Genomic DNA, 23,603 nt, shown 5'->3' on the forward strand with positions numbered 1-23,603 from the left:
CTTACCATCTTTGTTTGCTTCTGGTGGAACTCCCTCAGATCTAGAGCAGGGCCTTCTCTCAGCTTCCTGCTGGCCCCGGGCTCTCCTCTCGGCCTGCTGGGCTTTGTTGGGTGGCACAGCCTGTGCCAAGGGGCAGCAAGGTGCCTGCAGGCCCCAGCTCTGGGGGAAACGGAGAACGTCCTGCCGGCATCCACCGTGCTGCCAGCTCAGCAGTGCAGCACAGCATGGGCAGACGCTCCCCACTGCTCCTACAGGTGCAGCCGGAACCACCACACACGTTCCCTATTCCCCGAAGGGAATTGATTTTTGTCAGGGAACACACTGTTGGCTAGAGTTAATGGCAAGCCTGGCTTTTCTCTGGCATGCAGGGTATGGGGTACTCCTGTAATGCTGGGAGATGACTGGGCTGTGTCATGAGGCACACGAACTGGAGAGGCGGGTCTTGTGCGTGTTGAGTTTTGCACTAAGATGTGAGGGGCTTTGGGTCCTTTGGAAGTGGTGCGTGTGGCTGGGTTTCCTCATGAGCTTCTATGGGGATTTGGGATCTTTTCTATGGTGTTGAAGTGCCTGGAGACATCTGTAAGGCTGGCAGGGGCTTGACTGCCTTGCGATTACCGTGGAAGTTTAGTGCTTGCTGTCAAGGCCTGGAGAGGAGCTGAGTCCTTCCTAAGGTGGGCAGGATGCTGGGTTCTTTTGTGAGGCACACAAGGCCATCTTGGGGTCTCTGCATTGGTGTTCATGGATTCCTTGTGAGGCACACAGGGATATTTTCGGGTCCCTGCTGAGGGGTGTAGGGATCCCTCATGAGGCACAAGGGAGTAATGATGGTCTCTACTGAGGCTTGCAGGAGTCTCTCATGAGTTGTGCAGCGGGGTTTTTCAGTCTTCTCAGCACAGCAAAGGCCACTCTCGGACGACGCTGTGCAAAGCCAGCAGGAAGCTTCCTGCAAAGCCTCGGGCCCGGCCTGCAGGCCCGGCGGGCGGGTGAAGCCCATCCTTGGGGGCCGTGCGGGGCCTCTGGAGCCGCCGTGCCCCTGTCAGGCCAGCCCCAGCCCTGGTGGGGAAGGGCCGCGGCCCTGGGCTCCGCTGGGGCTGGCAGGCTGCGCCGCAGGCACAACAAGAGCCTTGCTACGCCCTGGCCTGTGCCGCAGCCCAAGGCATTTACAGCCATGGCCTTGCCCTGGAGCAAAAGAGGCACGTGGGGCTACAGGGCAGAGGAAAAGCATGGTGGGGAGGAGCAAGAGCAGGGACGAGATTGCCCTTGAAAGGTAGAGGCGCTCTGGGGCCCGCTCCTGGCCAGGGAGCCTGCCCAGAGCCGTGCCCTGCTGGCCGGGGCCTTGAGGGACAGCTGTGCAGCTGGGCCAAGCTGTGCCAGCAGCTCCAGCCGTGCTGGGGAGCCTTGCCAGCTCTGGGCCCTGCTGTGCAAGAGGCTCCCTGTGTGCCACTGGCAGCTGGGGCCTCAGCCACCCCGCTCTCTTCACAGGAGTGCCTCTGCAGCTTCACAAGACTGGCCAAATAACTCAGCCAGGGAGAACTGGACCTGTCATCTCTCATTTCCGTGCCAGTGTCCATTGTCCCTGCCATGGCTGCAATACCAATTTGTTGCTGGAGTCATGCTGTTGCCACCACCACCCAGAACAGGACCCTCTGTCCCCACTGGGGCTGGCTCTGCTCTACAGCCAGGCCAGGACGTGCAGCCCTCCAGACGGGGAAGGGCCTGAGTACAGCAACGTCTTTGGGCTTCAGCTCATGTGTCCGTGAGCTACCACCAGCGCAGGCTGAGCTGCTTGTCTATGTACAGCCATGGGTGGGCAGGCAGTGTCCGAGCATGGGGCTCCTGAGACACCATATTTTAGCTTAGTTCATCATTTTATTAATTAGAAACTTTTAGAAATAGGTAGGGTTTATTTTTTTTCCTAATAAAGAAATCACCAAAAATTTGTCCCTCTTTTTCCATAGTAGTTAAGGATTTTTCAAAGTATTTTTAGAATTCAGAATAACTTTGAACATTTTTACACTTGTAGAATCAACTGGACTTGTCATCTTGCATCTCTGTGCCAGTGTCCATTGTCCCTTCCCCACAGCTGCATTACCAGCTTATTGCTGGGGACATGCTGTTGCCTTCACCACCCAGAAGAGGACCCTCTGTCCCCAAAGGTGCCTGCCCTGGTCTCCAGCCCGGCCAGGAGGTGCAGCCCTCCTGCCAGGGAAGGGCCTGAGTCCACCAACATCTTTGGCCTTCAGCTCGGGTGTCTGTGTGCTACCACCAGGGCTTGCGGAGCTGCTTGTCTGGGCACAGCCAGGGCTGGGCAGACAGCTGCTGGGCACGGGGCTCCTGAGAAAAAGTGACCCCATTTTGTCTTCATCTTACATTTTTACATAGCAGAAATTGTTCAAAATATTCAGAAACAGTTTTTTGTAGAAAAAAATCCCCATATATTTCTTCCCTTTTCCCACAGGAGTTCAGGATTTTTCAAAGTAGTTGTAGAATTCTGAAACAGGTAGAACACTTTAATACTTGCAGAATAAAAAATAAAACTGAATTTAATTGGTGATCTTTACTCTAAGAAGAACTAAGGCATCACAAGGCACCCAACGTACTGGAGAGGCTCTTTTCCCACTGGACATTCTTACTGAGCGACAACAACCAACCTTTTCCCTGATATTTTCTGGGATTTCTGAGAAGCTCACCTCTCAGACTTCAGAGGCAAACTTTGAGCACAGTGGGAATCTCCTGCTGGGCAGGAGGGTCTCTGTGTGCCAGCTGCAACTGGGAGCTCAGCAACCTCCTGTCTCAACAGGCGTCCGTCTGCAGCTTCACAGGAGCGGCCAAACGCCTCAGTCTGGGACACCTGTACCAGATATTCCCCATCGCCATGCCCATGCCCAATGCCCCTGTCACAGTTGCTTTACCAACTTGTTGTTGTGCAGGTGCTGCCACCACCCAAACAAGGTCCTCTCCCCCTGAAGGCACTGGCCCTGATCTCTGGCCCCTACTGAAGGTGGGCAGAGCTTGGCCCAGCATTTCTGTTGCAATAAAGAGATGGAGCTGTCACCCCAGTGTCCGGGTGGCAGCAGCAGCAAAGCCCACCTGGCAGCCGCACTGGCTCAGCTCCCTGCCCAGGAGCAGCCGTGGATGCCCACGGTGTGGACAGGCAGGAGCCAGGCAGGGGCTGCTGTGACCAGCGGTGGGGTCCCCAGGGCTGGGGGAGCCCATGCTGAGCATCCCTGGGCTGAGGGCACATTTCCTTCCCTGGCATCATCGGGGCCTGGACCTCCTCCAGTGGCAAGCCCAGGAAAAGAGGGAAGCCATCAATAGCATCTCCATGGACACAGTCTGACCCACAATGTCAGCAGGTGACAATTAAGGTTTTGCTGAGCAATGGACCTGGCATACACACAAACAATCAAGGCAGTCCATTTGTACAGATGCGGGCACACTCTGGGGGTACAGCTGAGGCCATGAGGTCACAACAGGCTCAGGGCTCACAGCAGGCTGAGGTCACAGTTGGCTCTGAGGTCACAGAGGTGCCAGACCCAGTGATTGCAGAGCAGCACAAGGAGCGAGCACTCAGTCCTTGAGCACAATTGTTGCGGCAGCAGCGGCAGTGGCAGCAGTGGTGCTGACATTGGGACAGCACTGTCAGGACAGTGGTGACAGCAAGAGCTGCAAGACTGGCAGAGGGCAAGGCACCATGGCCCTTGCTCTGCGCCTCTTCCTTCTGCTCCTCCTGGCCATGGCCCTGCCTGCCAGGGCTGCCCAGGCTGCTCCGCTGCCAGCGTGGCGAGCACGTGAGCCGGCAGCCTGGCTCCCCTTTCCCGGGACAGCGCTCCCTGCTCCCTGGGAAGCGCTGGGGATGGTTTTCCCCAGGCCTTTAGGGAGGGTATCCTCTGGGGGAGGGAGAGAGCCCCCATGGCCCTGGGCAGCCCCAGATTCCTTGCCAGGGATGTGTCACAGGCCTGCAAAGAAGGTGCAGAGTGACCAGGAGCCTGCCCAGAACTCCCAAGGCTCTTGTGCAGTTTGACTTTGCCCATTCACACCTGGCCCCCACGGCCATACCCAACCCCCTTGCAGTGCCCAATTCCCAAAGGCAGAAGGGGATCCCAGCACACAAAGGAAATGGTTCAGGTCTTTGCTCCATTCTAGATTTGGATCACGCCTTGGAAGATTTGGAAGTCCAGGTGAATGACACTTTGAATGTCTTGGCGAATGCCAGAGGCAAGTTCTCAATTTCCCTTTTACTGGCAAAATAATCAGTGTCCGTGTTGCAAGAGCTCACCCATCGGCCATTTTTGTTAACGTTAAGTCAGGGCTGAAGAATTCTGTAAACCTTGCCCCACTCCTTTCTGGAGCACTGAGGGATCCCACAGGATAGCTATCAGTGGGAGGAAGGAGCATTTAGCTGTCCATCCTCCTCTCGTGTCCAATGCCATTGTGTCCTTCCGTGTGCTGTGTGCAGTCACAGAGAAGAGTAGAACGGGCAGGGGCCAGGCCCAGGGCTGTACCGCAGGGCTGAGCCTTGCCTGTAGCCTGAGGATCTCCTACAGTGCCACAGGTGATGATCTGTCCTGCCTTTCTTTGCAGCTGAACGTATTGGTGAAGGTGATCTGGCCTCCCAAACCACATCCACGCCTGAGCCTCTGGGAGATGCTGAGGGTAGGTCAAGGCCTTTCCCCTGGGAGAGCTGCCAGCTCAGAGCCCAAAGCTCGGCCAGGGGGGCATCGCTGCAGGTGCCAGGACAGAGCCATGCACGTGTGTGCCCTCGCCCTGCGCGATCCCCTCAGTGCTCCTGCGGCTCAGTGGTGCCCGTGCAGCTGAGCAGAGATGGCAGAAGCTTCTGTGGCTGATGTGTTACAGATGTGTCTGCAGGGAGGATTTTTCCTGTCCCTGTGATGATTCCTATACAGAAGCCAGGCTCCCGTCGCAGGGGTAAGTAGTGTGTCCCTGCTGACCCCACAGGCTGAGCCCTGCTTTTGTAGCATCCATTCATGGGAAATGGAACCGTGTTGCTCTAAGGTCCTCCAAGGGGAAAGAACAAAGCTACAGGACAGAAGAAACCCCATGAGCCATCTGAACACATGAGGGAAATGCTGAAGGAAATGCAGCAGGCAGGACAAGGTGGGTGCATTCCCTCAGCCTTCACCTGGGGCTGAGTAGCCGAGGGTTCTGGCTGGACATCTGGACATGCCGAGCCCGGCACAGCAGGAAGGGATCCATGGCAGCCTCACTGCCCCGCTGCTGCTTCCATGCCCTACTTCCAGCCTGGCCTGGCTGCAGCTTCTCTCCAGCCTCTGCAGGAAGGCATTGGGCATCAGCTGACAGGCAGCCCAAACTGCACCAAAGGCATGAGATGCCCTGCAATTTCCCATCTCCAGGCAAATCAAAAGGGGTACCTATATGGAGAAGGGAGAGCCCTGGCCTACCCAAAATGTTGAAAGGGATTTCTTGAATCTTAACCATGTCTTTGAGAGGCATACCCTGCTCCAGTGTGTCCTGAGAGGGCTTGGCCATGTGCCCATGTGCTGGGGGATTTGTCCCAGGGGAAAGACAGTTGGAGGGATAGAAATAGGTAGAAAGGGAGGGAGAAAGGGCAGGAGGGGGACAGGGGGATAGCTGTGGCACTGCCTGCTGCAGTTTTCCCCAGGGATCTAGCAAGAGTTGCAGCTGTGGAAGTGAGAGCTCCCAGGGCTCTGGGTTGCTTCAGCCGTCCCACCATGGATGTTACCCAGGGCATGGAGAGAGGGTGCAGAGTGACCAGGAGCCTGCCCAGAGCTCCCGAGGCCCCTGTGCAGTTTGACCTTGCCCATTCACACCTGTCCCCCACGGCCGTACCCAACCCCCTTGCAGTGCCCAATTCCCAAAGGCAGAAGGGGATCCCAGCACACAAAGGAAATGGTTCAGGTCTTTGCTCCATTCTAGATTTGGATCACGCCTTGGAAGATTTGGAAGTCCAGGTGAATGACACTTTGAATGTCTTGGTGAATGCCAGAGGCAAGTTCTCAATTTCCCTTTTACTGGCAAAATAATCAGTGTCCATGTTGCAAGAGTTCACCCATCGGCCATTTTTGTTAACGTTAAGTCAGGGCTGAAGAATTCTGTAAACCTTGCCCCACTCCTTTCTGGAGCACTGAGGGATCCCACAGGATAGCTGTCAGTGGGAGGAAGGAGCATTTAGCTGTCCATCCTCCTCTCGTGTCCAATGCCATTGTGTCCTTCCGTGTGCTGTGTGCAGTCACAGAGAAGAGTAGAATGGGCAGGGGCCAGGCCCAGGGCTGTGCCCCAGTGCTGAGCCTTGCCTGTAGCCTGAGGATCTCCTACAGTGCCACAGGTGATGTTCTGTCCTGCCTTTCTTTGCAGCTGAACCTATTGGTGAAGGTGATCTGGCTTCCCAATCCGCATCCACGCCTGAGCCTCTGGGAGATGCTGAGGGTAGGTCAAGGCCTTTCCCCTGGGAGAGCTGCCAGCTCAGAGCCCAAAGCTTGGCCAGGGGGGCATCGCTGCAGGTGCCAGGACAGAGCCATGCACGTGTGTGCCCTCGCCCTGCGCGATCCCCTCAGTGCTCCTGCGGCTCAGTGGTGCCCGTGCAGCTGAGCAGAGATGGCAGAAGCTTCTGTGGCTGATGTGTTACAGATGTGTCAGCAGGGAGGACTTTTCCTGTCCCTGTGATGATTCCTATACAGAAGCCAGGCTCCCGTCGCAGCGGTAAGTAGTGTGTCCCTGCTGACCCCACAGGCTGAGCCCTGCTTTTGTAGCATCCAATCATGGGAAATGGAACCGTGTTGCTCTAAGGTCCTCCAAGGGGAAAGAACAAAGCTACAGGACAGAAGAAACCCCATGAGCCATCTGAACAAATGAGGGAAATGCTGAAGGAAATGCAGCAGGCAGGACAAGGTGGGTGCATTCCCTCAGCCTTCACCTGGGGCTGAGTAGCCGAGGGTTCTGGCTGGACATCTGGACATGCCGAGCCCGGCACAGCAGGAAGGGATCCATGGGAGTCTCGCTCCCCACTGCTGCTTCCACGCCCTGCAGGGCTGTTTCCCAGCCTGGCCTGGCTGCAGCTTCTCTCCAGCCTCAGCAGGAAGGCATTGGGCATCAGCTGACAGGCAGCCCAAACTGCACCACAGGCATGAGATGCCCTGCAATTTCCCATCTCCAGGCAAATCAGAAGGGGCACCTATATGGAGAAGGGAGAGCCCTGGCCTACCCAAAATGTTGAAAGGGATTTCTTGAATCTTAACCATGTCTTTGAGAGGCATTGCCTCCTGAAGATGCATCCTCTCCAATGGGGAACAGCCCAATCTGATCCAGCTCTCTCTTTTCTTTTCTCCAGAAGCAGATGGAGAGGCTGTGCAGAAGGAAGCTTTTCCTGGAGGAAGCAGTGGCTCATGGACAGCCTCTTCTGCAGGAAGGGAGGCGATGCCAGGCACAGCCACAGGAGGTAATTGCTGTGCCTCTGGGCCTGAGCCCTGCTGAGGCTTGAGCTGCCCTCTCTGCTGCTTGGTACTGCGGGCACAGCCCAGACAAGATCAGCACAGCCCAGAGGAATTGTCCTGAGCAGGCTCAGGGCACTCGGGTACTGAGCTGTCCTGCTGGGCTCCCTCCGTGGGAGACACGTCCTGAAACCTGGGAGCGGCTGCACGGGGTGCCCATGGTGGGGAAAGGGCAGAGGGGGAGAGCAAGGCTCCAGTGTGTCCAGAGTGGGCCTGGCAATGTGCCAGTGAGCTGGGGGATTTGTCCCAGGGGAAAGACGGTTGGAGAGACAGAAGTAGGTAGAAAGGGAGGGAGAAAGGGCAGGAGGGGGACAGGGGGATAGCTGTGGCACTGCCTGCTGCAGTTTTCCCCAGGGATTTAGCAAGAGTTGCAGCTGTGGAAGTGAGAGCTCCCAGGGCTCTGGGTTGCTTCAGCCGCCCCACCATGGGTGTTGCACAGGTCATGGAAAGAGGGTGCAGAGTGACCAGGAGCCTGCCCAGAGCTCCTGAGGCCCCTGTGCAGTTTGACCTTACCCATTTACATCTGGGTCCCATGGCCTTATCTGACCCCCTTGCAGTGCCTATTTCCCAGAGGCAGAAGGGGATCCCAACACACCCTGAAAAATGTTCTCATCTGGGCTCTGTTCTAGATGAGGTTGCTCGAAAGGCTTCCCCATTAGATTGGTTGAGAAAAGTGTTGAAGCCTTTGGAGCCTCCTTCAGGTATGTTCTCACTGTCCTACACAGTAATAATTGTTGACAACTTCACAGCAACCAGGTTATACAAGCTACTGTGACTGTTGCGTTACAGATGTGTCTGCAGGGAGGACTTTTCCTGCCCCTTTGCTGATTTCTACAGAGAAGCCTGGCTCCCATCGCTGGGGTGAGTAGTGTTGTCCCTGCTGACCCCACAGGCTGAGCCCTGCTTCTGTGACATCCATTCCTAGGAAATGGAACTACTTTCTGTTAAGGTCCTCTGAGAGGGAAGAACAAAGCCCCAGGACACATGAAACTCCATGAGCCGAACAACATCTTGAAACGAATAGTGACAGAACTGCTCAAAGGGAATGGTGAGAGCATTTCCCTCAGCCTCGTCCTGGGGCTCAGCAGCCGAGGGCTCTGGCTGCACGTCTGGACACGCAGAGCCTGGAACAGCGGGAAGGGATCCATGGCAGCAGGAACCCTGCTGCTGCTTCCATGCCCTGCAGGGCTGTTTCCCAGCCTGGCCTGGCTGCAGCTTCTCCCCAGCCTCTGCAGGAAGGCATTGGGCATCAGCTGACAGGCAGCCCAAACTCACCAAGGATCCCCTGCATTTACCCGGTCCCTAGTCACATCCTGAGGTGTGGCTGCGTCGAGAAGAGAGGGTCATAGCCAGTCCCAAAGGCCTGGGGGATCAGGATTTTCCTGATCCTTACCCATGTTTTGGACAAGTATTGCCTCCTTAAGAGGCCACCTCCTGGATGTGCAATGATTCCATCTGATCCAGCTGTGCCTCCTCCTTTCTCAAGGGATGGACAGAGAGGCTCTATGGAAGGTGGCATTTCCTGCAGGAAGGGAGGCGATGCCAGGCACAGCCACAGGAGGTAATTGCTGTGCCTCTGGGCCTGAGCCCTGCTGAGGCTTGAGCTGCTCTCTCTGCTGCTTGGCACTGCGGGCACAGCCCAGACAAGATCAGCACAGCCCAGAGGAATTGTCCCGAGCAGGCTCAGGGCACTCGGGTACTGAGCTGTCCTGCTGGGCTCCCTCCGTGGGAGACACGTCCCGAAACCTGGGAGCGGTTGCACGGGGTGCCCATGGTGGGGAAAGGGCAGAGGGGGAGAGCAAGGCTCCAGTGTGTCCTGAGAGGGCCTGGCTATGTGCCCGTGGGCTGTGGGAGCTGTTCCATGGGCAGGTGGGCAAGCAGGAGGGAGGGACGGAGGTTGGGAGCGACAGCTGTGGCACTGCAGATTTCCCCAAGCATTTAGTCAGGGTTTCCTGTGTGGGAGGGAGAGAGCCCCAGGGCCCTGGGCTGCTCCAGCTGCCCCTCCAGGCATGTTGCACAGGACCTGCAAAGAGCGTGGAGAATGATCAGGAGCCACAGCACAGGCTCCCACGGCCTTACCCCACCCCTTTGCAGTGCCCAATTCCCCAAGGGAGAAGGGGATCCCAGCACACCATGGAAATGGTTCTGTAACATCTGTGCTCCCTTCTCAATTGGGATCACGACTTTGATTAGTTGGAAATGATGGTGAAAGGTACTTTGAAGACCTTGCCAGATGTTGGAGGCATGTTCTGAATGTACCTTTCCTGACAGAATAATCCGTGTCAGTGTGGCAAGAGCTTACTCATGAGCCAGTTCCCTTAAGTTCCTCTGAATGTTGATCAGTTCTGGAAACCTTACCTTGCTCCCTTCTGGAGCCCTGAGTGATCCCACAGGATCACTCTCAGTGGGAGGAAGGGGCATTTGGCTGTCCATCCTCCTCCTGTGTGCAATGCCACTGTGTCCTTCTGTGTGCTCTGTGCAGCCACAGAGAAGAGCAGAGAGGGAAGGGGCTGGGCCCAGGGCTGTGCCCCAGGGCTGAGCCTTTCTCAGCTCCTTTGCCACCCCCAGGGAGCCCGAGCTGCTTCTGTAGCCACTGCCAAGCCCTGGCCCTGCCTGGGGCTGGGTTGGGAGCTGCTGGCAGCTCCAGGGAGTCCTTTCTGCCCCGACTGCCCCGCAAGGGGCTCCTTCCATCCCAGTGTGGGGCCACTGCAGGCACGAGGTCCCGCTGGCCCTGCTCCTGAGTGGAAGGCAGAGACAAGGGAGTGCCTTGGAGGGCACCCATCACCCAGGTGCCCTCACTGCCACTTGGGCCTGATGGAGAATCTTCAGCAGTGCCATTGGAGCTGTTGTGTCCTGCCTTTCTTTGCAGCTGAGCCTGTTGCTAAAGGTGATCTGGCTTCCCAGCCCACATTCAGGATTGAGCCTCTGGGAGATGGTGAGGGTAGGTCAAGGCCTTTTCTCCTGAGAGAGCTGCCAGCTCAGAGCCCCGAGCTCAGCCAGGGGGGCATCGCTGCAGGTGCCAGGAGAGAGCCATGGCCGTGTGTGCCCTCGCCCTGCACGATCACCTCACAACTTCTGCTCAGCACTGGCAGCTGTTTGGAGGAGGTTGGGCCCTGGCCCAGCGGAAAAAGCCTAGATGATTTGTTGATTTTACCAGATTGTGCATAAGCATGACCATGTCCTGAACATGCCATCAAAGCAATGGAGAACAGTTCCGTCTTTTAAGGTGTACTTTTTGTTTCTCAAGTGATAGGCCAAAAGGCAGGACAGAAGGAGGTGTTTCCCCAAAGAAGCAGAGGCCCATTGGCAGCCCCTGCTGCAGGAAGGAAGGCCAAGGCAAATACAGGCACAGGCACAGGCTCAGAAGGTAATTGCTGTGCCAGGCTCAGCAGGGCTCAGCCCTTGGCAGGGCTGGGTGGCTGCAGCTCTTCCACTAGGGCCTGCCCTTGCATGGCCCAGCAGCAGCCAAAGCTGGAGGCGCCTTTGAAGCTTGTTGACAGCCTCGGGGAAAGGGGACTTGTGCCCACGAAGCTGTGCAGCCCCCAGGCTCTCCTCCCGGCCTGCTGGGCTTTGTTGGGTAGCACAGCCTGAGCCAAGGGCAGCAAGGTGCCTGCAGGCCCCAGCTCTGGGGGAAATGGAGAACGTCCTGCCCAGATCCACCGTGCTGCCAGCTCAGCAGTGCAGCACAGCATGGGCTGACATTCCCCATTGCTCCCACAGGTGCAGCTGGAACCACAGCACATGTTCCTGATGCCCAGAAGGGCTTTGGAAGGGGTTTCTGTCAGGGAACAGGCTTCTGGCTAGGGTTACTGGCAGGCCGGCTTGTTTTGGAGCTGATCTTCATCTTATGCTGTGTCCAAATATGGACTTGCTGGAAGAGAAAAGGGTGAGTGTTTAGTTCACCTTTCCCTCAAACAGCTTCTTTTGAAATTGTACTTCAGACAGAAAACATTGCCAGTGAGGCTGCACTGTAGGTGTGGCAGTCCATGATTGTCCAAAGAACTCTGCTGAGGGTTCTGCTGCTGCCCAAAGCTTTCATTGGCCTCCTAATTGCTGGGCCTTGTCCTGGGGGCCCGCTGGGGCTGCAGCCAGTGCTGGCTCCCACTGAGGCTGCCTGGCCAAGAGCAGTCCCAGGGGCACAGGGCAGAGGCAAAGCACGGTGGGGAGGAGAAAGAGCAGGGACGAGATTGCCCTTGAAAGGCAGAGGTGCTCTTGGCCCCGCTCCTGGCCAGGGAGCCTGCCCAGAGCCGTGCCCTGCTCGCTGGGGCCTTGAGGGACAGCTGTGCAGCTGGGCCAAGCTGAGCCAGCAGCTCCAGGCATGCTGGGGAGCCTTGCCAGCTCTGGGCCTGTCTGTGCAGGAGGTTCCCTGTGTGCCACCAGCAGTTGGGGCCTCAGCCACCTCCTCTTTCCACAGTTCCACCACTGCACAAGGGTTGTAAGATGATGGCTGCACCTCACACCCAAACAGAAGGAGCAGCTCCTCCAGCAGTTAGAAGGGCCTGGCTAGGCCTGTCAAGAGTTCTGAGAAGAAGACTCCAGAACAGCCATCAACAAGGAAATCTCCTATTCTCCTGGAGATCCCACTGCCAACTCCTCTTCCAATGTATATCCCCAAGCTACTTTCATTTCTTTTTTGATCCTCCTGTGTTCCTTCCCGACTAGTTCTATAGACCCCAGGAGCAGCCCAGCACCATCCAGCCTCTCCTGAGCCCAACATGTCCCTTCCTCTGCCCCTGAGCCCCCTGGCCTTGCCATCTAAACAACACTGAAGTTAACCCTGCTCTCTGCCAGGCCAGGTGATGGCCCTTTCTTTTGTTGCACTAAAGGGAATGTGCCATCATCCCAGTGTTTGGGTGGCACCAGCAGCAAAGCCTGGCCGGCAGCAGCACTGGCTGAGCTCCATGGCCAGGAGCAGCCGTGGATGCCCACGGTGTGGGCAGGCAGGAGCCAGGCAGGGGCTGCTGTGACCAGAGGCGGGGTCCCCAGGGCTGGGGGAGCCCAGGGGGCAGGCAGCAGCATGGGGCTCCTGAGAAAAAGCAACCCCATTTTCTTAATTTTTCACTTTTAAATATTAGAAATTTGTAGAAATATTTTAAAATCGTTTTCTGTAGAGAGACACCTCCAAATATTTCTTCCCAATTCCTATAGTAGTTAAAGATTTTTCTAAGTAGCTTTAGAATCCAAAAAAATGACCTTATTTTGTCTTCACTTTTCATTTTTAGAAATATTTAGAAATATCTCTTGTAGAGAGAAATTCCCATATGTTTCATTCCTTTTTCCTCAACACATCTGTATTTTTGAAACTGGTTGTAGAGTTCTGGAAAATATTTTCCCCTTATACAATAAAAAATAAAATTGCATTTGAGTGGTAATCTTTATTCTAGAAAGAAGTAAGACCCCTTCAGCCAGCCAGCCTGCTGCAGAGGCTCTTTTCCTGCAGGAGCTTTGTACCTAGTCACAACCAACATACATAAAACCTTTTCCCAGATATTTCCTGGGATTTTTGACAAGGTCACGTCTTAGTTTTCTCAGACTAACTTTGAGCAAAGTGGGCATCTCTTCAACTTACAATCTTTGTTTGCTTCTGGTGGAACTCCCTCAGTTCTAGAGCAGGGCCTTCTCTCAGCTTGCTGCTGGCCCCAGGCTTTCCTCCCGGCCTGCTGGGCTTTGTTGGGTGGCACAGCCTGTGCCAAGGGGCGGCAAGGTGCCTGCAGGCCCCAGCTCTGGGGGAAATGGAGAAGGTCCTGCCCGCATCCACCGTGCTCCCAGCTCAGCAGTGCAGCACAGCACGGGCTGACGCTCCCCATTGCTCCCACAGGTGCAGCTGGAACCACAGCACATGTTCCTGATGCCCAGAAGGGCCTTGGAAGGGGTTTCTGTCAGGGAACAGGCTTCTGGCTGGGGTTCCCAGCAGGCCTGCTTGTTTTGGAGCTGATCTTCATCTTATGCTCTGTCCGAATTTGGACTTACTTGAAGAGAAGACAGTGAGTGTTTAGTTCACCTTTCCCTCAAACAGCTTCTTTTGAAAGTCTACTGTACATAGGAAACATTCCCAGTGAGGCTGCAGTGTAGGTGTGGCCAGTCCATGATTGTCCAAAGAACTCTGCTGAGGGTTCTGCTGCTGCCCAGAGCTTTCACTGGCCTCCTAATTGCTGGGCCTTGTCCTGGGGGGCCCGCTGGGGCTGCAGCCAGTGCTGGCTCCCACTGAGGCTGCCTGGACAAGAGCAGCCCCTGGGGCACAGGGCAGAGGCAAAGCACAGTGGGGAAGAGAAAGAGCAGGGACGAGATTGCCCTTGAAAGGCAGGGAAAGGGAGAATGTCGCTTATCCGAGAGAGCCCCAAAGAGCGGCTGGAAGAGGTGCCGGCTGATCAAGGACCCACGAGGAGCAGAGGGAGGGCGTATCGGCTGACGGAGTGTCCCTAGGAGAGGCTGGGGGGAGTGGGAGTGTGCGTTGGCGGGGAGGAGCAGCCGAAGCGCTTGCATGGTCCGGTGGTGGGGAGGCCGGCGGGGCTGTCGGAGTAGGCTCAGCCCGGCCGGTGGGCACGGCTAACCCCGCCTGCCTGCAGGACCATGGCGCAGTTCCTGTTGGAGGCGGACCTGCACGGGCTGCTGAAGCTGGACACGCTGATCCCGAACGCGCTGCCTGCGCGATGGCAGCGCAAGGCCAAGGAGAGCGGCCCCGGGCCCAGCCCCGTCGGCATGTCGCCCATGAAGCTGGCCAATTGCTCCCACAGCTCCAGCAAGACACCGTCCACGACAGCCGGTGAGCGCCGGCCACCAGCGGCAGAGGTTGAGTGCGGGAGCCTTGCCCAGGCTGCTTGTCCGTAGCCACAGGGCTCTGGGCTCCCTGCCACGCTGTCCTACTGGCTGCTGCTCAGGCAGGAGGAGGTGGGTTGTGCTCCTGACAGCCACCCACCTCCTTGCCAGCATGAGGGGCAGAGCTCTGAGCACTGGGGCTGGCGAGCTGCTGTTCGCCCAGCTGAGCCTTGCTGGCACAGCTGTATGCTAGGATGAGTGTGGGCGGGACTGTCAGCTGACAGCTTTACATCCTGTGATCATTTCTGTATCTTCCCCTTATCTCTGGACTCTGGAATTGTTGCACTAGACCCAAGTGCACACAGTCCCTAACCAACTTGGTGGCAGGGAGGAAAATATAAGTTAGTTGTGACTGGGTGGCATGAGACCTCAGAGTCCTACTTGTCTGGTGGGTGTGATGTGGAAGAGTTTTGGGTTTACTCCCGTGAAAGCTCTAATACAGGCTGTTAAATAGCTGTAAGACAATATTTTCATATGTGAATGCACATAAATCTTGATCCAAAATTCAAAGCACCCCCAAAAAGGCTGGGGGGGATTGCTACATTCCCAACCGCAGCACTATGCAGATGGAGATGGCAAATTTCCTCCTAAGCAAAAAGAATGACCCTGCTGAGGATTCCCCTACCAAGAAGGTGAGCATGTTGCTAGGTTACAATTACTTAAACAACCGCTACTCCTTCCTGCCCCTTTACAGAGCAGTGAACAATAGGTTCTATCAAGTGGGCACACGGGACTGACAAGTCCCAGCCATCACTACTTCCAGCTCTGGGCTTCAGGAGCCCAGGATGCGATTGAAGCTGTAGAGACTGCCATGCACTCTAAGCCTATGCTGCTTCTGGAAGCAAAATTTAGCTTTTGACTAATGAGGTGTTAAAATGTAGCAGGCAACAAAAACACAAAGCTGGAAGCCTATGCAAAGTGAAACTACTGGTGGTAGCTATTCTAGGACAATGTCTCCACCGGGAACACTTCTGGAATGTTTTACACTATGTTCTGAAATCTGTTTATGAAGCATTTGGTCACTTTGTGGCTGTGGCTTTTCCCACTGGTAATAACACTGAATTTGCCATTGTGTGAAAATGTGAGCAGGACAATATATGAAAGTCTGAGGAAAAATTGCTTTGACCTGCCTCTGTGTGACTGACCCTTGCAGCACAGTCAAACATCTTCAGATTCTAAGAGAAAGGGACTTAGGTGTCTGTTTAAATTGCAGTGTGGGAATTGTTTTAAATGCATTGCACTGAGGGTGATTTGTCTCTGTAGGAGCAACAGAAAGCCTGGGCAGTGCATCTGAATGGTTTTGATGTAGAAGAGGCAAAGATCCTTCACCTCAGTGGAAAATTAGAGAATGCTCCAGAAGGTATGATACAGGAGTCTGTGTGAGCTGAATCAGCAGCAGAGATCAGGTCAGGGGAACAGCAACACAGAGGCTCTGTGTGTGGTCACAGGAGAAATCAACTGGTTTCTGAGAGCTGTACAGGCTGGAGTCTCCTTTCTTAAGGTTCCTGAGGTCGAGGGAGGGCGTAACAGTTACAGTGAATTTATTTAGGAGAGGTGCTATGACTGCCAGTTGGTCACCTTTTACAGGGCTTGCAAGGGTCTTCAGGGTGAAGAGAGAGACGAGAATCTTGACCTCATGTTCAGAAGGCTTGATTTATTATTTTATGATATATATTACATTGTTACTATACTAAAAGAAATAGAAGGAAAGTTCTCAGAAGCTAGCTAAGCTAAGAATAGAAAAAGAATGAATAAACAAAGGGCTGTGTTTCAGCAGAGGGTGAGACCCAGCTCTGCTGTGAGTGGTCAGTAAATCCAAACATTCACCCGAGACCAATCACGCATCCACCTGTTGCATTCCACAGCAGCAGATAACCATTGTTTACATTTTGTTGCTGAGGCCACAGCTTCTCAGAAGGGAGAAAAATCCTAAAGAAAGGATTTTTATGAAAAGATGTCAGTGACAGTCACCTGTACTGCAGGTTCCAAACCTTCATGAAGTCTGTAAGAGCACCAAACTCTCTGCACTTTCTAGCTTAAACTGCAACTAAATATAATGGGATTCAAAAACCCAAGTGTTTGTTAAATTTGTTTCCATGAATGAGGAAATTGTAGCTCACCCCTGTTCAGCAGTTCATACTGCCAGTGATTTTAGTGCACTGCAGGCTTGTGAGTGTTTCTCTTATGACTTCATTTTCACTCCAAGGGATTCCTAGGTGGGTGAGCAGCACTCACCTGGGAGGAAACTAACTCAGGTTAACAAACCTTTTCCCCTGCACACAGACTATCAGAATAACCTGAAAGTGCTCTACAGTCAGAAAATGGCACCTGGATTCAGCAGGAAGAAGAGCAGATATATTCCCTTAAAGCCAGAACGGGTCTTGGATGCACCAGAGATGTTCAACGACTACTGTAAGTAGGCTACAGGGTCGAGTGCTGGGCATCCAGAACATTTTGCACTGGATTGCTGTTCCTAGGACAGTGTAACTGGGCTGTCTGTATTATTTTGTGTACCCAGGCTAGCACAGACCCCTTCTGGAGTGTCCCTGTGTGGCCTTACAGGGACAGTGGTCTAGGGCACTGTGTAGGTGCCTTGGAGCAGGGTACCTGGCCCCAGCAGCTGGGCATAGTGACACTCAGAAGGCTGCCCCTCACTTGTACGTGTGTGTGTGCACATGTGCACCCACACCTGCTGCAGCAGCACGGGTGAAGGGCAGGTCTCTCTAGCCAAGCATGGTGTGACCTGCATTTCTCTTTCAAAGGGTAGATCTGACTCTCATAGACTGGAGCTCCCAGAACTTCCTGGCAGTGCTTCTGGATGACACTGTTTATCTGTGGAATCACACTAGTAGGGAGAAAATCCCCCTGCTGCAGATGGAGCATCCAGATGTTTACATTTCCTCTGTGTCATGGATTAAAGATGGAGACTACCTTGCTGTTGGCACAAGTAGTGCTGAGGTTCAGGTGAATGCAAGAGTAAAACTAGAGGTGTTTTCTAGGGATTGACAGAACTGGGGACAAAACCTTGGCTGGCAGAGGAAGGATGCCATGCACCTGACTTGTCTTCCCTGGTGTGGGGTGGAACTGCCCAGTGTGCAAGGCAGGGTTTGGTTTGGGGGTTTTCTGATAAGCAGCGTTACCTTCTGTGCTATAGTCATGAGATACACACTTTCTCTGTTTCCTTACTGAGAAAGCTGAATGCCAGAGCCTGTGCAGTGAGGTTCCTAGGGCATAGAAACAGGATTGGGTTTCTTCTGAAGAACTTTTTGCTTTGCCTCTCCAGCTATGGGACGCTGAGCAGCAGAAACATCTCCGAACCATGACCAGCCATTGTGCCCGTGTGGGAACCCTCAGCTGGAACAGCTACATCCTCTCCAGATAAAGCAGTGGGTCAAGGGCAGTTTCCAGTTGTTGCAAACTCCTATCCATCAATCTATGTTTGGCATGGGTTACGGATGGCAGAGAGAAGTTTGTCCTGGCTTGGGATTCTTACTCAGCCTTATCTGTTGGGGCTGTGAGGAGAAGGCCTCTTTCCTGTCTTGCAATTTGTGCTGAAGTTGTAAAGAGCTTGTGTGGGTGTTTCACTCACACCAACAGACCTGTGTTGCTGGTAACACTGGTTGAAACCCAGTGGCAGGTATAGCAATCTTGCAACAACAAAAATGGATTTGGGTGAAAATGTGCAGCCTGACCCTGCAAGCCTTCTCTTCTCTCTGCAGTGGTGCACGGACTGGGCACATCCATCACCACGATGTCCGAGTGGCTGAGCATCACGTGGCCGCCCTTGCTGGCCACTACCTGGCCAGTGGTGGCAATGACAATCTGGTGAACGTCTGGCCATGCACCCAAGGTGGGGGTGGCGACTTTTCTCCTGTACAGACCTTCACTCAGCACCAGGGTGCTGTCAAGGTGAGCACAGAGCTGCCACGGGCAGATATGTGTGTGCAAGGCAGGCATGCAGCACTGGCTGGGTGCAGGTTGCCTCTTGTATGTTTTAAAATGAACTCTCCTCTCTCAGGCTGTGGCATGGTGCCCATGGCAGATGAATGTTCCAGCCACTGGAGGTGGCGCTAGTGACAGACATATCCGCATCTGGAACGTGTGTTCTGGCGCCCACCTCAGTGCTGTTGATACCCTTTCCCAGGTGAGAGATGAACATCAGCTTGGAGACAAACACCTTCTGGCAGCACACCTCCACAGAGCTGCTGGCTCCTCAGGCCCAGAGGCACAGGGAAGGAGGGGGACAATGCTTGCCTCCAAGTGGTGAGCATCAGCACAAGCACCTTGTCTCACCTGTGTTACTGCTTCTTTGCAGGTGACTTCTATCCTATGGTCAACAAACTACAAGGAACTCATTTCAGGCCATGGCTTTGCACAGAATCAGCTGGTTATATGGAAGTATCCAACAATGACCAACGTTGCAGAGCTGCAAGGTAGGTGGACAGGGCCTGGGTGGGGGCTGTCAGAGGTTGAAGACAGCTGCACTCCTTGGTTGGAGCCTGCAGCATCACTGATACAGGACAGTATCTGGGGCCAAGCTGCTAGGAGTAAAGCATGCCCACAGGGCTGTGGAAGAGATAGCATTGATCCAAGTGTATGCTTGGGGTCTGAAATCATGCTGCCACAGCCACTGGGGAGACAGCTATGCAAGCTGGCAGGGCTCATGGGAACATACAGGAGTAAATGTGCATGTGCTGATCAGCTCAGCCCTGATTGCACATTCCTTCTCCTCCTCAGGTCATACTGATAGAATCTTGAACCTGACCATGAGCCCTGATGGTACAGCAGTGGCCTCAGCAGCTGCTGATGAAACACTGCAGATCTGCCGCTGTTTTGAGATGTATCCCATAAAGAAGAAGAAGAAGGAGAAGGCAAACAGTGCCAAAAGCAGTATTCTTCACCAGAGCGTCCGCTGAGAGCATGGGATTGTTGTGGGGAGGGGGATATTTGGTTTACACACTGTGCAGTATTTTAAATGTTAATGAACTGCTTAACTTGACTTTTTCTTAATGGAGTCTGATGGAAGAAAAAGCCATGGCTCCTAAACCCTAGTCCTTCTCCCTGAGGCTGGGGATCTGGGCAAGGAGTGGAGACCTAGGAATTAAGGGCCAGTTTACAGGCCCCTGAGCTTAGCACAGCCTAGCAGAAGGATGCTGTGCAAGGGCTGTACTTCTGTTTCTGTCCCAGCTAAGATAGATATGTCACCTGCCCCATCTAGATGCTGACTACAAGCACAGCAGCTCCACCACAGGCTCAACTGAAAGCACAGCATGGCTGTGGCCTCAGTTTGTGTTGTCCTGGCCAGTCTCACAAGCCCAGGGACACCTTCCTATGGCTCTGCAGGCAGATCTCAGTTTGTCTTGTTAGCTACAGGCAGCCATCACTGCCTGCCTATGGTGCTGGAGTAGAATAGCTGTTGAAAAAAAAAAGGAGGGAGGGAAATATAGAGCAACAGCTGTAATCACCCCAAAGGCTGGAAAGGGGCTGGCTCTGGCATAAAGCCTGATGCAAAACAAAACGTTGGCTTAGACAGCCACAGCCAGCCTGGGCGTCATGCAAGAGCCACGCAAAGCACCACCAACCCTGTGCTCAGCCTTCAGTCACGTATTCTTCCAACAACTCTGATCTCCCTTCCCCTCCTGCTGACAGGAGGCCCTGGTGCCTCACTGAGGCTTCATGCAGGGGAGCAAGCACCAGGGCTCAGCTGACATTTATTGGAGCTTGACTCCCCTACACTTGGAAAAATGCCTTTTTTCCAGGCTGAACTGTGCTGGAGCAAGTTGCAGGAAATATATTTGAGCCCTCACCTGACCAACAACCAGCTCAGCCATGATGCTTTGCACGGTGGAGCTGCAGTGTCTGAGGCTGTGGGGCTGCACCAGACCCATCAAGCCTGTCCTTCAGCTGCACCAGCATTGCCAGGGGCTGCTGGGGACACTGCACAGCTGATAAGCACCTTGGCCTGTACAAAGCAGCTCCACCAAGCCTGTGCCTCCCATCGGTCCTCAGTGATTAGCCGAGGGTGGATTATTAACTATTTTCACCTTTCCCTCAGCACAGTACCACACTGTGCCTAGCACCAGCTCTGCCTCCTGCGCCTCACAGCAGCTGGAACCTTCAAAGGTTCCGACTTGTGCTCTGCCAAGGCCAGTGAGTGTGTAACCACACCCACCAGAGCACCCACACACACACACATAAAGCTGATATGGGGGGCACAGTCTCAAAAAACAGCCACTGAGCCAGCACCTTCCCAGCAGTGCTGCTGGTGCATCCCCATTTGGCCACTTGGGAAAAATCAGGAGGTCCAAGGAAGGAGCTCTCCCTCAGACACAAATCCTTGGGCCACAGCTGTCTCTAAAGGGGAAGCAGGCAGGAACCCAGATGCAAGGCTGGGCTCTTCCACAGAGCTGTGCTGTTGTTGTAGGAGCCCTGCCCCACAGCCCTGCACTTGGTGCTGGGAGTTAGCACAGACTTGCCCTGTAGGGCCACAGCTGATTAGGCCTTCCCTGGTCCCTGGCCTGGAAGGAAAGCTTTATATGCCAAAAAGTTCCTGTCATTTTTTCCGTCCCATGTAAGAGCAGCTCAGCTTTCTCACAGACTCTTTCTTTCTCCTTAGCACAGGCCCCACACCCAGATGCTGTGCATTACCCAGCCCTTAGAGGACCTCTGAGCATTACCAGAGGGTAATGATACTGCAGGGTCTTTGACCCCATGCTGGTCTCTCACAGTCCTGGAGCGAGGAGGAGCAGAGGAAGGAAGTGGGCACTGATCCAGCAGGCCCGCTAAACACAGCCCTGTAAGGTGTGAATTCAGTTCACAGCATGACAGCATATTAATTACCAAGTGCCATGGCCAGCCCATAGAAGAGCACAGCTAACAGTGTTATGAATAAGAAGCTTGACTAGGCCAATATTCAAGCAGCAATCAATTTATTATTTAATATGGTAAATATGGGCAATACAGCGCTGGGTACAGTGGGGAAAGTTTTCCCTCCGACTGCACACTGATAATTGAGGGTTACAGGTATTTATAGGAGTACCCATCAGTTTTTTTCAGCAGTTTCTATTTCCAATCTTTTACTCATCAGCAATTCTTATTCGAAATTATTACATCACAATTCTATACACTATTGTGATTTTAATTTCTCAGGATGTATCTCAAAGGAGTATCCCCAGATGGTGACAGTCCAGTTTCCAAAAGAAGAAAGACGAATCCCATCTGGTGGGGTCCAGCTCTCCAGATGTGGGTCCACCTTTTAACTGCAGAGAGTCTAAATCTCATAACAGTGATATCCAGCTTCCCTTTGGTCAAAACCATAAACCCTTGAGGTGATGTTCGTCTTCCTTTCTCAAGCTGTTTTTCTCTGCTTCAATAAGGTCTGAGATAAGAATATTTCCTTTATATATATTCCAAAGCTACAGTTTCAAGGATACAAGTAATATTCTAAAATTATACTTCAAAAGGTTATTATTGCAGAGCTCCTTATGGATTAAATGCAAGCAAAATGCAACATCTTTAACACCTTATTTCCAATACTCCTAAATCAACTAGGGTTAATTGCAAACAAAAGATAGGTTCAAAGGCCTTTTTCCATGCTTTATTCTCCTCAGTTATTATTAGAATTCACAGCTCTCCCATTGTCGGGGTCCACACGTTTTGCATTCACAAATACACACGTCACCTGTTTGTACCTGACACAAAACACAGCTTTGTATCTCACAAACAAGAAAATGCACTCCTTGCTCTTCTGACACAGCTCTCTCTGTTCATGATGTGGGACAGTGAGTGCTGATGATGTGCAGGAGCTGATGCAAGGGACAGGGACGAGGATGCAGCAGGCACAGTGCCAAGCTGACAGAGGGATGATTTCTGGTCACGGCACAGAAGGAGAAGAGTTTGCAGGCAGGACAGAAAATGGCTCTTTGTTTCACCTCTTCTTTCAGTGCTGCTAAGAATGTAGCCTGGAGCAAGCTGGGAACACCAGAGCCTGGAGCCCTTTCCAGGCAGGGCTGCATCAGACACAAACCAGCAGGGGACTGAGGAGCCCCTCTGGTGGCAGTGAGCAACCTCGGGCTCTGCTCACTGCTGGTGGCATTTTCTGTTGAACCATCTCCAAGGACTTCTCTTGTGCTCTGTATTTCTAAGGGTTTTCCCCCTTGTTTGTTTTTGGTTGTCTCCTGCACCTTTTCTTCTCCAAATTTTCCTACCCTGTCAGCAGCAGCCCCTGTCCAGAACTGGCTCTAAAATATCAGCAAATCAGCTAGGAACAACAAGGATGGAATCCTGCGGCTCAGGAATTCGTATGCCAGAGCCCTGTCTGTGCCTTAGCTTTGTCAGGACCTCCTTCTCTGAGCAAAAACTAGGGATTAGTGGAGTTTTTTGTGAAAGAGCTCCTGAGAAGCAAATGTTGTGCGAGGTTTCTCAGGAGTGTTTCTGTTAAGTTCATTGCTGACAAAGAGAAAGTAAGGCCAGGATAGCAGAGCAGTGGGAGCTGGTCACTCCCTGCAAAGGGCTGCTGTATGATGTGGGAGCACCACGTTCCAGGAGGGATGAGCAGGATCAATGTGCTCACAGTGCTGCAAATGAAGTTTGGGTTCAGTTACAGAGTAGTCAGGAGTGGTGAGCACTGGAAGATCCAGCTGCAGTCCCCATCCACGTCCCTTTCAGTGCTGGCTTTAGGGTGTCTGCAGCCTGGATCCAGAGCGCCCTGGGGGGCTCCTGAGGCTGCCTTTGCACTCAGGGTGAGGATGCCCAGGAGCCCCTGAGGCCGCAGGGGGGACCAGGGCTGGGGCTTGTGGCCTGGCAGGTGTGGCTCTGGGGGCTGTGACATGCCAGAGCATGGGTCACTGTCACTGCCCTCTGCAGCCCTGGCTAGCTCTGTGATGCTCCAGAGACAATGGGAAGAGTGGGGAACTGGCTAGGTTAGGGTTTTGCCTGAGCCAGAACCTCTAGGCCAAATGACAGCAGTAGAGACCCCTGAAGGACCGAGTGAAGGAAGCAGAGGAGACTCTTCCGCGGTGTAAAGTGCAGCAAATTCATCAGGAGAGGCGGCGGGAAGGTTCACAGCACAGAATGCCCAATGGGAACAGATGTTCAAAGAAGCCCCAGCACCCCTGTGCATGGGTTTTTAAAATCTTTCAAAACAGGGGGTGGACACCATATTGTAACCAATAAGCGACGCTTGGGGTGTGGTTTTGAGGGCTACAACAAATCAGAACAAGGGGAAGAGAGAGCGTTGGGATAGGGATTGGATCTTGGGGTGAGGGACAGGGAACTTTCTGGAACAAAGGGTAGGGT

At 53.7% G+C, this 23,603-nt stretch overlaps 1 pseudogene; it reads left to right on the plus strand.

The window, feature by feature from the left end:
- Positions 1 to 14,060: 14,060 nt before the first annotated feature.
- LOC134413720 (cell division cycle protein 20 homolog) lies at positions 14,061 to 19,222 on the plus strand (annotated as a pseudogene).
- The last annotated feature ends 4,381 nt before the right edge of the window (positions 19,223 to 23,603 follow it).

This window comes from Melospiza melodia, unplaced genomic scaffold (genome assembly GCF_035770615.1).
Source record: "Melospiza melodia melodia isolate bMelMel2 unplaced genomic scaffold, bMelMel2.pri scaffold_48, whole genome shotgun sequence".
Classification (NCBI taxonomy): domain Eukaryota; kingdom Metazoa; phylum Chordata; class Aves; order Passeriformes; family Passerellidae; genus Melospiza; species Melospiza melodia.